This window comes from Danio aesculapii, chromosome 12, assembly GCF_903798145.1.
Source record: "Danio aesculapii chromosome 12, fDanAes4.1, whole genome shotgun sequence".
In the NCBI taxonomy this organism is placed as follows: domain Eukaryota; kingdom Metazoa; phylum Chordata; class Actinopteri; order Cypriniformes; family Danionidae; genus Danio; species Danio aesculapii.
In genome coordinates, this window is record NC_079446.1 from 20434490 (window position 1) to 20453534 (window position 19045).

Consider the following 19045-nt stretch of genomic DNA (forward strand, 5'->3'; position numbering starts at 1 on the left):
AAGCATCAAAAGTAAAGTCTAAACAAAGAAATGGATTGTAATTCAAGTTAGAATTTACTACTTAATAAACTGTAATATTGTTACAGTTTTAAATGACTGCATGTGTTTTATGTAAATACATTTTAGAACAATTTATTCCACTTGGTACGGGGTCAATGACGTCATTTACTTTAGCATTCTTTCAATTTTAAAGGTTTGTATTGGCCCAATAAGTGGTTCTGTTCTCTCATCAGTTGGAATATAATAACTTTTGCATAGAGACATTTTTCTTTTTTCCTATGTTTACCGACATGTGCAGGAACCAATCAAAATTAATTACAGCAACCCAGAACACACAGAACCTAAAAGGTACACTTTCAAATTTCAGTTTACCGAAAAAAAGCACCTCTTTTTTGGAGGGTTTTATTATAACACAGACAACATTTACAATTATTTTAAAGTCTTTTAACAGTGTTTTATGTAAATTCAAAGGGTTTTCTTTAAAATGATACCAAACTTTTGCATTTACACCTCTGCATGTGGATTTGGTAAGCTTTTTAATTTGAGTAGGCAAAATCCAGGCGGAAACCCCAAAAAAGCACTTACTCCATTCTTCAAAGTCACAAGATCTTTAAAATGTAAATTTTAAACAACTGAAAAAAATAAAATAATTTATGTTGAGGGGCAAGATGACGGCTCAGTGGTTAGCACTGTTGCCTTACAGCAAGAAGGTGACTTGTTCGAGTCCCAGTTGGGTCAGTTGGAATTTCTGTGTGGAGTTTGTATGTTCTCCCCAGTGCTGGGATGCAGCTGGAAGGGCATCCGCTGTGTAAAACATAGGCTGGATACGTTGGCGGTTCATTCCGCTGTGGTGACCCCTGATGAATAAAGGGACAAAGCTAAAGGAAAATGAGTGAATATATGAATTTATGTTGATATCAACTGTTTAATGCTTAATATTTTGCTTAACAAAATGTCATTCATTTTACAAACTGCAAATAAAACATGCAATCCTGAAAAAGTATTTCTCTAGTATGCATTTATTCTGCTTAAGTCAGAAATTCAGGGTCAGTTCAGTTTCTAAGGTTTTTTTCTATTAAAAGCAATTTTAATCAGTCTGAAAAGTAGAAGATTATGACCGTATAATTAAGAAGTTAAATATATGAAAACAACTGTGTTCAGTCCTCTAATCCCTGGCAGATGACAATATTCTGCTTCTGCTTGTATGCCAATTAATATAAATGGACAACGAGAAGGAAAAAAAGATGTACTGAACATATAGAAGAGGGGACACAAGGAGGCACTGTAAGGATGATGTGACATTAGGGAATGAAAAACAAGCTATTGTGCAATGAAGGGAGACTAGACAGTAACACAGAGAAGTAAACCATGGTAGCTGCAGGGCATTTAAGCACTTGCATAGATGCAGAATGGCATTTGCCCTGCACTATTTTGAGCCCATTATCCTGACTGCAATGTTTCCACTGCAATACTTATCATTCTCATTCTCACACACACGTGGTCACACAACCTAACCCTATCGCTTACTTAAAAGAATAGTTCACCCATAAGAATGACAATCGTCATAATTTACTGGTGGAGTTTTTTTTCTGTTGAACACAAAAGATATAATGAAAAATGGAAACCAGCAGAAGATGACTTATAGAACATTTTCCCCCCTACTATAGATGACACTAGCTGTTTCCATCCACCTATTTTTATGCACATTTTGGATATGCGCATAAAAAAGCGTTTGATGGAAACACCAAGATACGCATACATTTTGAAAATGCGCTTAAAAAATGTATGGCATAACAGAGTAGGAGAAACTTTTTATTCGATAAGAAAAAATGTGCATAAAATACGATGGAAACTCTTTTACTGAACAAATTCTAGTATGTGCCTTAAAAAATAAAATAACATTTTTAAAAAGTCATGCGATTTTGTTTAGGAGATCATGTGATAATAAAAATGTGTGTGAATGGACAAACCAGCAGGCTGAGCACATTGTAAAACATCTGAAATGTTGTTTTGGTCATTCTAAAATGCCATAATCATTTCAGTATTAGTGTTATTATATTATTAATTACCTCCAGAACTGTCAAGAGCATCTGTGCTCCACGTCTCACAACTTCAAACGCCGATTCATTGCATGTTGGCATTTGTCTTCTGAGGTTCAAGTCATTTAATTAATGAAGAAAAGATTGATGTAGCTTCTCCTGCCACAGCAAATTACATGTTTACTTTTGGTATTTGGCACCAGTTAATCAGGGAGTGATGATTTTGTTCTCGTTGACTCATTGAATGGAAACGCTGCTTTGTTTGCACGTATGCAATATTCCGTTTTTGCGCATAAATTTTATTTGCATCTTTGGATGGAAAAATAGCTGATGGTTACAGTTTTCCAATATTCTTCAAAATATCTTTCATTTTTGTTCAACAGCAAAGCCAAAACTCAAAGGTTTGGAACCAAATTAAGATCATTAAATGCTGAGTAAATAGAAATCTTGTGGTGAATTATCTTTAAAGAAAGTCTGAGAGTTTGTTGTTAACACAAAGTTTTCAGCAAAAAACAGGAATCTTTTTATACGTTTGGCTTGTTTGTTTACATGACGTCATTTTGGGAACTAAAAATATATACATTTGAAAAAGGGTTTCAAATTTTACGTTTTTGAAAGCACAGCCTTTGTCGTGTCTGTGTAAATGATGATGTCATGTGCATGTTTAGGGGCGTGTAGATTAAGGACAAAGGTGTTGTTGCTAAAGTGTTTCCCTAATGCAGCATGTTGTCTCTTTCTTACTGTTTTGGTACTGTTAACTAACAAGGAGACAGCGGCAAATACTGGCCTGCCATACATAACACAACATTTTTGGCCATTTTACACAGTATGTGAACTGTTTTGAAGAGATTGTTGTGTATTCGTGAATTTTTTTATTTATTTTTTTAAACGCAAGACATTTTGGTTACATTGTTGTCATGTGTACATAGCCTGAAACCCTTTAAAAAAAAACAAGAATGTGTTAGCGATTGTCTCAAGTGGCCAGAGACACCAGCTGCTGTTGTTCTAGACACAATTATAGAGTCAATTGAAGATACGGAGCATCAGAATCTGATGGAGATCATGACCACACACACCATAATAAGAAAATCAAAGACATTCCAGAGGCTGAACTAATATCTAAAATAATCAGCACTTGAGACCCTGTCGGGATCTAACTAAAGGGATGACATCACTGTGTGAGACTTCAGGAGGGCATGTGCGCTCTGCCCTGTCATTACACAATGTAATCTACTAGTTCCTCAGAGGCTGGTTTGCTTTCTCGGATGACAAATAGCACAAATATGACATCATCTCTTGATCTAAAACACACCATCTAATGACACGGTCCCATGCACATGTGCTCAGTATTTACAGCTCAAACCGTTGGGTTAGGTTGAACACCATCTGCACGCTACAGTAGTAAATAAAGATTAAAGTGGTAAATGGTGACAAAGTCAAGCAAACAGAAATAAAGAGAAATTATGAGACAAATTAAGCCAGAAGACCATGCAACAAGACTAAGCTTAAATCCAGAGTTGAAAAATCACATGTTAGTCAGAAATATTTCTTGTGCAGCAGAAAATCCCATAAATCAAAGCAATAAGAGACTTGGCTACAGTCTGGCCTGTTGAATTTTAGCTTAAGCATCTCATCTATCAAACTGTAATGTCAAACGATACAGCAGAAATATCATCCAGAATTGGGGAATTTTTCAGGAACAAGGATCATCAAGTAAACAATGATCTAAGTGGATATAAAACGGATAATAAAATCAAGGAAATCTGCTTTCAGTAATTAAAACATGCAGTACAAATACATTTTAGCTGTTAATAGAAATATATATGAGATTATATGATTTTTGTGGGCTCTCTTGACAAAGTTAACATAACTCATGTTCAGCTTGACCCCGATTTCCTCGAATATTAATTTTCAGAAGTTCTCATGCCAGAGTAACAAAACCTGGCAAAGACGGTTAAGCTTTCCTGACAGTGTTTTCTAATATACTGTAGCTAAATCATCTTTCTTTCTTAAAGAACGCCTCTGAAACATTCTTAATAAATGTCAATTTTAGGTGCCGTCTTATCTTGCGCTGGATTGTACAAAGAAAAATGAACTGCGTCCATTTAGATTTCTGCCTTTTTCTTTGCAATGAAAGTTAAGAATAACCTGTATTTTGAATTCTATCTTAAATTCTGGAAAACATAAAATTTTTTTCAGTGATTAGAGTCAAGTTTCCAGCAGTGCCGTCCCTCAGAAATATGAATAAAAACATTTTTCCCTGCTCCATTCAGAGTTTAAGTAGAAAAACTTATACCACAGTCTGCAGATCCAGAGGAGCTCATTTGATGGAAGCCTTTTCAGATTGCTGTAATGAGCAAAAAGGAGTGATGCAAAAGTTAACGTTGAAGGTCTACATTCAGTGCAGCGGGTATGTGAATAGATTAAGGTCTGATCTTCAGGCACATCATGATTCCATTTATATTAATGCTAGGGAACCTGAATCATTAAGTGGAATGTGAATAATATTCAAAGCCGCATTATAATCAATGATTCATGTCCCCCTTGTAATCAGTGGTGAGGCCAGACATTTTAGAGGGAACTTTGGTCAAATAGGGAGGACCTCAGTGCCAACACTCGAAGTACACAAAAGGAAGAATACCGATGTAAATTTTGACAGTTTAAAAGTCCCATGAATTTAGATGTTAGTATTAGTATTGTTAATTTTTAGGATATCTATAAGCTTGTGTGCTCCATAACAGTGACAAAATTTGTGTTTTGGAAGATCTACAACCGATATAAACATGTAAATCTTGTAGTTTGTCACTTACGCCTAAATGGATCAACATTTTTTTCTTCATGTCACCTCATACTTCAGTTTCTCATCAAATCATGACCAATCAAATGCTCTCTAGTATCTGACATGTCCCGCCCCCTTCAAGACGTTTCACATTTGATGCGCTTGAACTCAACCATCTCACTGGCAGACCAGTGATAAAGCTAAATGCTATATGTTGTTTTATAAAAAGGGGAGGAGCTACAGTACACTATGTCCCACCCTCTCCTCATGTTTCGGTTGAAATTACATCAAACATTAAATGAAAATGCCCATTTTAAAGCACTTCATGGGATAATTAAAACGCTATTATTGTTTTTGAATGAAAAGGTTGAAAAAAAAAAAAAAAAAAAGGTATATTTAAACCTAAATTGAAAAATGTGTTAAGGTCTCAAAATAGCATTAATTATTGTTTTATGTTGTTGAGACTAACAATATCAAGCAACAGATTACACACACTTGGCTTTTGAGGCACATTTTAGTTTGTAGTTTTACATATTCATTAATCAGTCACAGTAGACTACATATTTATTACTTAGAGCCGGTGTTTAATTTAGAGCATTTTAATTGTCCGTTCTTATTAAATGTTTTTCCCCTAAATAAATAATCTCACTGACCTCCAACTTTGAAATATGGTGCACAAATAGCATTAGTAATACCTTTGGTCCGAGTGTTGTGCTCTGTTTGTAGTAAACACTACATATACATATTTAAAGGTGCAGTATGCAAGTTTGACACCCAGTGGTCGAACTACTGTAGGTAACAAACGCAAGCAGAGGTTGCCAGATTGAGGACAGGAGCGAGTGGTTTAAACAGTGTTCTAAAAAGATAGGAATATTTAAACCGTGTTCACCTGATAGAAGGAATATTTTACATTTTAAAAGGAGTTTTTGTCCTAACCAACACCTCAGAATGATATATTAGATGTATGATGTATTTCTCACAGATGAACAACAGAAAACTTTGACAATGACCACCTCAGGCAGACCTCATGTGCTTTATTCAGTGTTAAATGCTAACAATGTGAGATTGAATGCCATTTTACATGACATTTATTGCAATATACTGAAAGCAGCAGCAAATAGTTCACCTCAGGTCTTGAAGATTAAATAAACCATTTGAATTTGAACTTTAGAACTAAACTCTTATGAGTGATACAGCATGTACTTTTAATAATGTTAAAGAGATTTAATATGTATTAATTAGATAATAAACCTTACTATTTCATGAGTGAGCGCATATTCTGTGCTTCTAAATGGCTGCATTTAAATTTCTGTTGTGTTTTGTCTGGTGCAAACAGCCAAATTGCTTATAACTGCAAATCTCATCCCGTAGTGTGTTGTTAGGACAAGGGAGTTACAATGTAACCTGCTCACCTAATGTTTACGTTTGTAATATTTATATTACTTGTTAATTAATTACCTCATGTAAAACTGAATCGGTATCTTTTCAGAGTCTGCTACTGTCCACTGGAGGTTGCATTTTGGTCATGGACACATGCTTTTAGAGCCTTTCTGAATAAATGAATGGAATATGTGGTTTTCCACCAAGGCAACCTGATGTGCTGAAATATAATTGGCTGAACTGGCATTGGGCAGGTTAAAATTACCAAAACAAATACAGCGTTCTGGCACGGAAAACACGTTTTCAAGGCAGAATATCTAACTTCAGCACTGTTTTTCAGATATGTTCACTTGGCATGTTTCTTAAATATCTGCAAACATATTATGGTATTTTTATGCTTTAGAAGAGTCAAAAACTTACAAACAGCACATTTAAACTTGTGTATTTTTTGTGTAAACTGGCTTTAAATGGCATGACTAAAATGTTTGGCTTCTTCAAAAGGTGACTTGTCACTGGTGCCCCAGATCGGTGAAGGTCATGCACACATGAATACACACAACTTCCTATTGCTTACAACATAAAGGTGCAGCCACATCATCGACACAGCCCAGCCAGTCAGACAAGAGAAAGAAAGAAGCTGTGACCTAGAGACAGCCACTCACAAAACACATTTCCTTTTTAGGCTGGAGATGTGTGTGTGCGAGAATGTCTGTGTGTGGTAATTTTAGGTAAATGTAATGTGGAATGAGAGGACAGTTTTCTGACCTTGTCCTGCTGTGTAGTCCTGACCTTAATCAGGTGACCATTATGAGGTTGAAACCAGACTCCATGAGCATTTACAGTCACCTCTCAATCTCAGGACTTTGATCACATATCAAGCGCTGCAGAAGTCATACTGGTTAAATAGAGCAGAACGCAGCTATGGGTCATTGGTTTATTTCTCTGTTATGGTCTCAGATTTTATTCTGCTACCTCAATTACAGGCAGTAGTGAGGCTGCATAAAGGCCAGGGTGGCACAGGTTCACACAAATTGACAGCTTGTGTTAAATAAGACATTTTTCTCTGTGGGAATGAAGTCCCCACAGAAGGCAGTTTATATTAATAATGAGAACCTGGTGGTTAATCATCCATTAATATTTGCATTGTTTTGTTGTTTATGATCAACAAATTATTTATTTTATAAAAATTTTTTATATCAATTTAATTTAAGTACCATAGAAAGAAAATTTGGATATACCTAGGCCCGGTTCAACACAAAGAAATGACATACCATGAGCCTCAAACACCTTTGTTTTCTAATTATCATCAAGTCCAGTGGGTGTTAAATCTTAGTGAAAAATCAGGCCAACCAGAACAAACCACCAGCTCTGACAATCTACAAAGTATCATATGCATTTTATTGGCCACAATGTTTCCTAGTGAGATTATAACAATTATGTTACCCATTATTTTTTAAATTAATAGAAGCTTGATTTGGGACTCCTTTTTTAGAAAATGGGCTTTAAGGAAGAGTAAAAGTATAATTTTGTGAAGCAGATGGGGATGATAATAGTTTAAGGTTTACCACAGTTTGGAAAATTCAAGGTTTTAAAACCGCCAACATTTGTCAGATACATTCCGATCCTATGGTATATGTGAGACTCTTTTTATATTTATGTTTTTTTGTTGTTGTTTTTTGGGATGTCCAGCAGAAAAGATATTCAAAGATGCCATTTTAACTTGTTAAAAAAAAAAAAAAAAAAACTATTTTTGAAACTAATGAAGACAGCAGAAGTCAGTGATTTATTTTAATTATTTAGCCTAAAATGTTTACTGCTCACATGGTTCTCATAATAAAATATTTTGTGCTCAAAGGGGAAAAAAGTTGTAGTTTTTTACCCAGACATTTAAAAAGATTTTATTTTAGAGCAATAATAACAAAACCGTGAGGCATTTAGGGATGCTCCTATCAATCAGCCGAAGATCAGTATCAGCCAATAATCACATTTTATGACTCAATTGGTACTCGCTTATCTTGCTGATCACTGATCGCAAGTGTTTATGAGTTTACAATTTAATGGCCTTGCATGTATTTACGTCTCTTTACATATAACAACTGAAAGTTCTGTTTTTAACAGTGTTGCAAGCCCTGGCTAAAAACATTAGGGAAATTAAAAAAAACGTAAACTTTTTTAACTTACTTAATTTAACTTTTGTAATATGCTTATTGCAATAAACAGTAGTTTATATGGATTATATGCAGCATCCTTAAATTAATCTCTTAGGTAAGGAGAGCTCTCCACTTATATCATACTAAGAGGGAAAATGTGCTTTAGGCATTATAAAGCACTAGAAAAAAAATATGACAAAGTCAAGACAACAAATGTTGCTTTAACTTGTTTTAAAAAGTTAATAGGGTTTCAAGTTTAACTTAAGATTTTTAGTCAGTTGGACTGACAAATTAAGATGACGAGAAGTTAATTTGATTGAACTAAAAAAATAAAATTCATCCATTAAGAATTTTCTTTACAGTGTACTTTGTATCGGCTGCAAAAATCAATTCTGATCGAAGCATCCCTAGTGATATTTTTATCCAAGGTTAACATACCCTCACAATCTTATACCGGATCATGCCTAAGCAGGTAGCCATGCATGATCTCATCTTTTGTTAATTTAATGTGTATATTATGAAATTTGCCTTGTTTGTTTGAAATGAGGCAGCATCAGAGAAATGCTTATTAATATTCATAACCCATAATCAAAATTACCCATATCATATTAAGGCCAATTGCGAAGGTTAAAAATGAACCTGTAAAACCATTTCTGGACAATCTTTGTGCTTACCCAAGCCACATACCTTCTGTTTAGATATCAGAGAACCATTTGACATACTGTATTAATGCATTCTATGGCATTCTAACTCTAACCCTAAACCTTTCACTATTCATAAAAAGTATTATGGGGTTGGAGTAATGGTTGCTGAAAAATCAGTTCTTTCAAATTGCAAAGGTATTTTTAAATATTACTGTATTAATGATCAAATACAAGCAGCCTTTGAGCATAAAGGTTTATTTTTAAAACAAGTGTTACCAACCCTACAGGCTGCTGTTCAGTGTCTCACAGAATAAACAAGCGAAAAGTGTCAAGTTAAAAATAGATAAACTTTCTAAAAAACATCTAGGAGTCCTACATTCTCCTTTCGTTTTAATCAATCTCGTTTGAGAAGAAAGTGTTCAGATATTTTTAGTGTTTAGAGTTTGACACTCCTTTCAGAACTGCTCCGAGCTAAACCTCCTGTTGTGACGCATATGAATTTTGTTATATGATGACAGGAAGGCACAGAAAAATCATCCTTAAGCCAGATAATAAGTCATTGTTAGCCACTTAAGCTTAGCTAAAGCTAGACTGAGTATATTTAGCATGCGGATAGTTAATTTACAGCTAACATGTAAGCCTGTCGCACTATTAAAGACTACAGACACAAATACTCAACCAACGGAAAATGATATCGCGGTGTGGAAATGGAGTTAAAATATTTACATAGCTTAAAAGCTTATCCTGCAGTACAGAATGTGTTTTCCATGCTAATCACATCTGGCTGCATAGTATGGGTAACAGGCTTGAAAGCCTAATTTCCTTTTCTGACCTCATGTTGAACAGAAAATATTGTTTGTAATGTGCATCTGCCATTTGTGAGGGTCTATTTCAGTCAGAGAAGTGATGGGGAGAGAGCAGGTGGGGTCACAGGACAGCTGTAGAGCATGAGGCTTCGTTATTTAGGCTTACTGCCCGCACACACCATTAAAGGATGCACACCTCGGCGACAGAAAGTGGTCAGAAAAACAGTTCAGCTGCGTTTGAAAGCCAAGGTCACAGGCTTCATGAACAGTGTTTTTGTCTGAAAGCACCTCCTAATGTAACATTGTTTTTAATGATCTAAAACACATCCAAGTGAGGTTTAAACAAATTCATTGTGACTAGAAACCACATTTCTCTGTACCAATGCCACAAGTTGACAAAAATCTTGACATTAAAAAAATAAAAATTATTCTTTCATCCATTATTTTTATTCTTTTTACAAATGTGCCAAACTGCACACACAATGTAACAGAAAAGGTTTTAATAGATCGGATGCCAAGCCAATACCGGTACTTTCTTACCTTATATTGCATTCTTAAATTCAACTTCTACTGCTCAATTACATGAGATGACCACCTACACCCAATGGAATAAGCCAAAAAAAGTGCAACTAAGATTACTTTATTTGGTAACACTTATGTACATTTGAGTATTGGAAGACTGTCTGCTTAATATCTGTTGATACTGCTGACATTTAACTGACTATAAGAAACTTTGCAAGTACATGTCATTGTCAACTTACACTAACCCTAACTCCAACCTAACAGTGTACTTATAATCTAATGAGAATTAGTTGGCATGTAGATGTAGTGTAACTTAATTTTAATAAACAGACCATCAAAATAAAGTGTGACCATCTATTTTGTTTAAAAAGCAGACCAAAGTCCATCAAATAACAATAATTTTCCTAAAATAGTAGCATTGCGTCATTAATAAGACTTTTAGAAATCTGTCAGAAATGGGAGGCAACAAGTTCTGTATATACACTCTGTCACTGTCCTTTTGTGTCTGCCTTATATCAAAGACCACTCAGTATTAATAGATAATACTCTCTCAGCACGCTCAGTCACTGATAATATCCCAGTTTACCTCCAGTAAAGAAAAATCTAATTCAGTGGGATTCTGAGTTCATTGTAACGTATAAACAATTCATTTAAAATACATGCTTGTCACGTTTCACCATTCTAAAAGTATCAAAACATTCCACAGAACATATACAGAGTTAAGCATAGAATGAAAAAGAGATATATAATGCACCCATATAACTTACTGTAGAAGTAACACTCGTTTCAGAAGCCTCAATGCTATATTCAATCATGAAAGGGTTAAATGCAGAGTAAAACTCAGGACAGATTCATTTGCTGCTCTTCAGAATAGATGTATCGCTTAAGAGAAGGTCAGGGAGCGAACGAGCAACGGGAAGAGGGGAGGATAGCGAAGGGCCATGTGGCGCACACACACACACACACTCTCCCCTTCACTGTCACTGCACCCCCTCTCAGCACTGTAAGGCAGCTAAAGCTCCATGTGAAGACAGACATCAGAGGTATTCAAATATAGCACGGTGCTTTCCCACCATAGCATGCAGGCCTCACAGACTGACAAGGAGGAGAGTAGTGGAAAAGTGATACCATGATATGAATGCACAAGGACAAAGTGAAGTCTGACACATTGACGTGATGTGTGGGTGAGCTAAAGCATGAATTCAGATCACAGTAACATGCGAATGGAATAAAACACATCAGGTATAGAAGCTTAGATGAACACAAGAAACTAACACAAAAAGATCACAGATATAGCATGCAGAATAAATGATTTTATCAGCATATTAATCTGAGTAAAAAGTTGAAGTGAAAAAAAAAAAAGCATCAAACGTGTCTCCTGGGTTTAATTTTTTTTTTTTACAGTTCAAATCACTGAATTCAGGTTTTCAAATCACTTCATTGATCATAGCACCTACTCTAACTGACAAAAGTCTCGTCATCGATCCCAGTTGTAAGAGCAACAAACAATAACTTGATTTCTAGTTGAACATTTAGAAAAGTGGCAGGAGGTCGATTTTCTGATGAATCCACTGTTGAATTGCATCCCAAACAAAATTGCATTGCAAATACCTATTGGAACTAATGGCCCAAAGATTCTCACAGAAATCAGTCAAGTTTAAAGAAAAAAAAATCATCATGGTTTGGGGTTACATTCAGTATGGGAGAGTATGTGGGAGATCTGCAGAGTGGATGGCAACATCAACAACCTGAAGTACTGTATTAAGACATTATAGCTGCCCATTACATTAGAAAGCACAGGAGAGGGCAAAGTCTTTAGCAGGATAGTGCTCCTTTTCATACTTCAGCCTCCACATCAAAGTTCCTGAAAGCAAGAAAGGTCAAGGTGCTCCAAGATTGGCCAGCACATTTACAAGACATGAACCTTATTGATCATGTCTGGGTTAAGATGAAGCAGGAGGAATTGAAGATGAATCCATAGAATCTTGATGAACTCTGGTCCTGCAAGAACGCTTTGTTTGCCATACCAAGGCAAGGCAAGGCAAGGCAAGTTTATTTATATAGCACATTTCATACACAGTGGCAATTCAAAGTGCTTTACATAAACAGGAATAAAAGAAACAAGTATAAGAGAAATAAAAAAACAAATAATAGAAATGGTAAAAACAGAAATAAAATAAAATAAAATAAAAGCAGATAAAATGTGTTATAAAAGAATTAAAAAGAAGAGAAAAACATAGTAGTTCGATCTGTCGGACGTAGCACAGTGCTCATTCAGTAAAGGCACAGCTAAACAGATGTGTTTTCAGTCTTGATTTGAACGTGCCTAATGTTGGAGCACATCTGATCATTTCTGGAAGCTGATTCCAGCAGCGAGGGGCGTAGTAGCTGAAAGCCGATTCACCCTGCTTTGACTGAACTCTTGGGATTTCTAATCTATTTGATCCTAAAGATCTGAGTGATCTGTTAGGTTTGTATTCAGTGAGCATATCTGTAATGTATTGAGGTCCTAGGCCATTTAATGATTTATAGACCAGTAATAATACTTTAAAATCTATTCTGAATGTAACTGGGAGCCAGTGTAAAGACCTGAGGACGGGTGTGATGTGCTCTGATTTCCTGGTTCTGGTCAGAATTCTGGCCGCAGCGTTCTGGATGAGCTGCAACTGTCTGACTGTCTTTTTGGGAAGGCCAGTGAGGAGGCCATTACAGTAATCCACCCTGCTGCTGATAAAAGCATGAACAAGTTTCTCTAAGTCTTCACAGGAAACAAAGCATCTAATTCTTGCAATGTTTTTGAGATGATAGTATGCTGATTTACTAACTGTTTTGATATGACTATTAAAACTCAGATCAGACTCCAGAGTCACACTGAGATTTTTGACCTTATTTTTTGTTGTTTGACCCTTAGAGCCAAGGTACGCATTCACCTTGAGAACCTCATCTCTGTTCCCAAACGCAATCACTTCAGTTTTCTCTTTGTTTAACTGAAGAAAGTTTTGGCACATCCAATTGTTAATTTCATCAATGCATTGGCAGAGGGTGTCAATGGGGCTGTAGTCATTAGGCATTAAGGCTAGGTAGATCTGAGTGTCATCAGCATAGCTGTGATAGGAGATTTGGTTTTTTCTCATTATTTGGCTCAGAGGGAGCATATAAAGGTTGAACAGGAGAGGTGCCAGAATCGAGCCTTGTGGGACTCCACATGTCATGGGTGTCCACCTCGACCTATGGTCACCTATACTGACATAGTAACCTCTTCCTTCAAGGTAAGATCTGAACCATTTGAGGACCGTCCCAGACAGCCCAACCCAGTTTTCCAGCTTATCCAGAAGTATGCTGTGATCGACAGTGTCAAATGCGGCACTGAGATCGAGCAGTACCAGCACTGTTAGTTTGCCTGAATCTGTATTTAGGCGGATATCATTGATTATCTTTATAAGGGCGCTCTCTGTACTGTGATGTGCTCTGAAACCAGATTGATAATTGTCCAAACACCCCTTGAAGTTTAAGAACTTGTTAACCTGGTTAAAAACAACTTTTTCAATGATTTTGCCAATGAAAGGGAGATTCGAGATGGGCCTGTAATTGCTCAATATGGTGTTATCCAGGTTGCTCTTCTTCAAGAGGGGTTTAACAACTGCAGTTTTAAGTGAGTTAGGAAAAATCCCTGAGAGAAGTGAAGCATTTACCACTTTTAGAAGATCCATTTCTAAACAGGTAAACACCGTTTTAAAGAATGATGTGGGGAGCGTGTCAAGACTGCAGGTTGATGTTTTCATAATTTGCACGATCTCTTCTAAGATTTGACCATTAATTACCATGAAATCGGACATAATGTCTGATTTCTTAAGTTGTGGTTGAGTTAATCTGACTTCGACACAATTTGGCTGATTGGATGAGCTGATTGCCTTTCTGATATTATTGATCTTGTCAGTAAAGAAATGAGCAAACTCATTACATTTGCTTTCAGAGAGTAGCTCACTGGGAATCCGACTGGGGGGGGTTGTGAGTTTCTCTATCGTTGCAAAGAGTTTACGAGCATTGTTTACGTTGCTGTTTATAAGGCTTGAGAAGAAAGTCTGCCTAGCAGTTTTTAGTTCCATATTAAAAGCACGAAGACTGTCTTTATAGATATTATAATGGACTACTAGTTTCGTCTTTCTCCACATACGCTCAGCTTTTCTGCACTGTCTTTTCATTATTTTAATTCTTGGGGACCTAGACCAAGATCCCCTTTGCCTGCTAGTTATCTTCTTGGCTTTAACAGGAGCAATGTCATCTATGACATTTTTAACTTTAGAATTAAACAAATCAAGGAGAGAATCAACAGAGTCTGCAGATATGCTTGGTGTTAGCGATATGGCCTTCATAAACTGCTCATTAGTGTTCTCATTTATGCATCTCTTTCTGACAGAGACAGATCTGTCTTTAATAGCTGGAGTGATCAATATGTCAAAGAAAATACAGAAATGATCAGATAGTGCAACATCCTTAACAACAGTTGATGAAATGTGTAAACCCTTAGTTATAAGTAGATCAAGAGTGTGTCCACGATTGTGTGTGGGTCCTTGAACATGCTGAGTCAGATCAAAAGTGTTGAAAACAGTCATCAGTTCTTTTACAGCATTGATTTCTGGATTATCAATGTGAATACCAGATGACTTTATTAATAAGTTATCTGAGTAATTTCAGAGATGTATGGAGGCAGTCCTCCAATCTCATGGGGGTCATACACAATATTAATTATTTTTCCACTGCACCATGATTTCATATTCTATACTGTACATTATTTCTGTTAAGTGACAAGACTTTTATCTAAGCAAAGTCAGATCTTACTGTCCTAATTAAATAATTATAAATCAAGGCATGATGATATTTTATTTTGGTAAAATAAGCATATTCTAGAGGTCTTTGTCTTTTACATAAGCCACTTCTGATACTAAATGATCAACTAGAGGTCAAATTATTATTTGCTGTTCCTAAAACTTGGATAGGCGACAAGACTTCTGCCAGGTAGTGTATGTAAAGTGCCTCAGTGACTTCAAGTGTGGTACTGTGAGATTGCACAGGTGGCAGCCCAAGTCCATTTTTTTCAATGTGTGGGATCCTTCGATTATTTTGGTCAATAATTGCATTATGAGCGCAATTAAATGGTTACGTTAGAGAGGCCAGCAGGGGGCACTCGACCTGTGGTCTGTGTGAGTCCTAATGCCCCAGTAAAAGTGAAGGGGACACTATACTGTCAGTGGGCGCCATCTTTCGGAAGAGACGTTAAACCGAGGTCCTGACTCTGTGGTCATTAAAAATCCCATGGCATTTCTGGTAAAGAGCAGGGGTGTAACCCCGGTGTCCTGGCCAAAGTCCCTCAATTGGCCCTTACCCATCATGGCCTCCCAATCATCCCTATTCACTGAATTGGCTCCATCACTGTCTCTTCCCTCCACCAATAGCTAGTGTGTGGTGAGCGCACTGGCGCCATTGTTCTGTGGCTGCCATCGCATCATCCAAGTGGATGCTGCACACTGGTGGTGGTGTGGAGAGACCCCCCTCATGATTGTGAAGCGCTTTGGGTGTATGGCCATACACAATAAATGTGCTATTTAAGTACACATTACACGAGTATTTGTAAAATATGTTTTTAGAGCACCTATTGCACACCTAACTCTAATCCTACCCACTTCTGAACAACATAAGCAGCAGGCAAATAAATGTGGTCACGTATATTTATTGCAAAAACAACCATGTAAAAGCAATACAAACAAGTCATGTGGCATTCCAAGTCCTGCAAAGACCAAAAATGTCTTTATGTGAAGAATGGAGTAATTTAGAAATATTCAATAGCTGAAAACTGTCAGTCACCCACTTGCTGATATTCTCTGATTCAAAAAGATGCTCTAGCCCATTAGCATGACACAATTGGTCAAGTGAAAGAGAGAGCCAATAGAATTGACGTTATCGACCGTAAGACAGAGGGAGCCAACAGACAAATGAATCTGACATAAGATGCTTTTCCAGCATCAATATTTTAAAATATCACAGACAGCATCCGAGATGTGCAGTAAATGGAGACAAATTTATATCTGCCTCGGAAGGCTTGGAATATTCAATAAACTGCAACTAGTTGTATCTGCTTGCTACAGGATACATCTTGTGTTTTATATTGACAAATGGTTGGGTTAAGTGCTAGTTGGGTTATGTGCCCATAGGCTTGGGCGGTATACAAATTGATACAGTCAAACCTCCTCCCTATTTTACCTCAATATACGGTATTACCGTGCATAATAAAAAAAAAATATGATGGTACAGACAGAGTCACCAAACTGTTGGCTTGTGCCTAAATCAATCAGAAAGCGAAAACCGTATATGCAACCTTAGGTTCACGGTCACATGTTTGCCTTGTTCGTATTAGAGATCTGCGGGGGACGCTCTCACACACACTCACTCACTCACTCACTCACAAGCGACGCACAGCATCACGCTATCTCGCTCTCACACACCATCACGCTCTCTCTCATACACACACACACACACACACGCACAAACACGCACACACACGCACACGCACGCACACGCACACACACGCACACACACACACACACACACAGAGATAAACAGCATCCACGCGGATGCGTGCGTGCTCGTTTGCGTTCAAATTACAGAGTTACTGACCGCTCTAGCACTTTATTTGGAAATTTATTCCAGCACCGCAAAAAAATTACCGCCCAAGCCTAGCGTTCATAGTGTATTGCAAGTGAAATAGTTCTGACTGTTTACTTTAGAAAAACTCATAACCTAATAACTGCAAAAATATTACCCAATATGTCATTTAATCATAACAATAAAATTGCCTATGCCCTTTACACCAGCATATAAACTGTACTTTTTTAAAGTACAGTTTTAAATTTAAAGTTAAATTTAAAGCAACGGAGAACCCCGCCTATAATAAAATGATGGCGAAATGGTAACCCAAGTGTCAAAGAGTGAAAAGAAGGGGTCCTAGCTGAACGTCAATAAGGGATGAGTTGGGAGTGAGAATGTACTGTATTTTAACAAAGTGGAAGCACTTAGGAAAAACCAATCTCAGCCACAAAAAGGTAGGCCATGTTAGGCAGAGGAGTCAGCACATGCTGAGGCACGCAGTTCAAAGAAGTCACCAACTCAACTGTCTGCAAAGTCAATAGGTACAGAGCTCCAACTGCATGTGACCTTCAGATTAGTTCAAGAACACTGCATGAAGAGCTTCCATGACAGAGCAGCTACTGTACATCTACTGTTCTCTGGAGTGATGAAACATGCTTCTCTGTCTGGAAATTCGATGAAAGAGTCTGGGTTTGGCAGTTGCCAGGAGATTTTTACTTGCTTGACTGCATTGTGTTGAGTGTAAATTTTGGTGGAAAAGGGTTGTTTTTTCAGAGGGTCTAGTGAAAGAAACTCTTAATGCTTCAGCATACCAAGAGATTTTGTACAATTTCATGATTCAAATTTTGTGGGAGACGTTTGTGGATGGCTCTGGAGACTGCGAATCATGCTTTCTCATCTAAAATCAATGCCTGACTTCACAAATGTACTAGTGACAATGCTCCTAAAACTTGAGGAAAAACTTCACAGAGGACTTGAAGCTGTTATAGCTGCAAAGGGTGGGCTAACCCCAGACCCTATGGATTAGGATTGGGATGCCATTAAAGTTCATGTGCATGTAAAGGTAGATGTTCCATAACTTTTGGCAATACAGTGGATCAATCAACAAATGTTTTTTTGTTTTGTTTTGTTTTTTATGTGGCAATCGTACGCAAACTGAAGTGAAGTGAAGAGTTTTTACTGAAGAGTGTTTACTGGTATGCAATGAAGAAAACTGTTTGGATTTTCCTCAACCGACATTGCACAAACAGTGACTGAAATTTACTTTTTTTACTCACCAGTCATTTAGGGAATTTGTAATATCAGTTAGGCACAGGCAGTCAAACTTTAACTAGTCCAAGGTCATATCTTTATTTAACCTTTTTTTTTTTTTTTTTTTTAAATGAGCCATTTTAATTCTGCATGTTTATTTATTCCATGTCTCACAGCATATGCTACCACAAAAAATATATATATATATATATTCCACTTGCATCAAATCAACATTGAATATATTTGAAAACATACAATACTTCAACCTAAATTGTCGTTAATGTGTTTTCATTAATGTTCTGTTACCTTGAAATTGCTAATTTTTTTAATAGACATGATTTGGCTGTATTGTGGTCCAATAATGATCAAAATAATCCTAAATATAACACAAAAATAATCATGATAAAAATCTATTTTTAAAAAATGCAGATATTATATCTTTTCTATAAAGAAAACTCTTATTTCGTAGTAATTTATTATTTTGTTTTTCCATTCACATTATTTGTGTAAATTAATAATTGTCTAAGTAGACTTTGAAACTGACATTATAGTCTGCCATTTGCTTACAGTGGCTGAATATTGGCTGATTAGATGTGTGATATACAGCATCCTGTAGTTCTAAATCACTACGCTGAAATTCACTGCTTAAAAAAAATACTATTTCTTTCTGCCCCCTCTTAGATCAAAGCAAATGCATAATACATTGTGAAAGGAAGGTGTTCAAACCGTTTCCTCTCTAAACAAAACCAATCTGCTGTGTAAACTAAACAGAGAGAGATCTCTAGAGTAAAAGTGATGACAGTGTGCAGACAGAGCCTAGGTGTCAGAGTGA

At 36.6% G+C, this 19045-nt stretch overlaps 1 protein-coding gene across 1 annotated transcript in view; it reads right to left on the reverse strand.

The window, feature by feature from the left end:
* The window catches only part of svila (supervillin a), a 98745-nt gene that overhangs the window by 77477 nt on the left and 2223 nt on the right, over positions 1 to 19045 (reverse strand). The window lies entirely within an intron of this gene.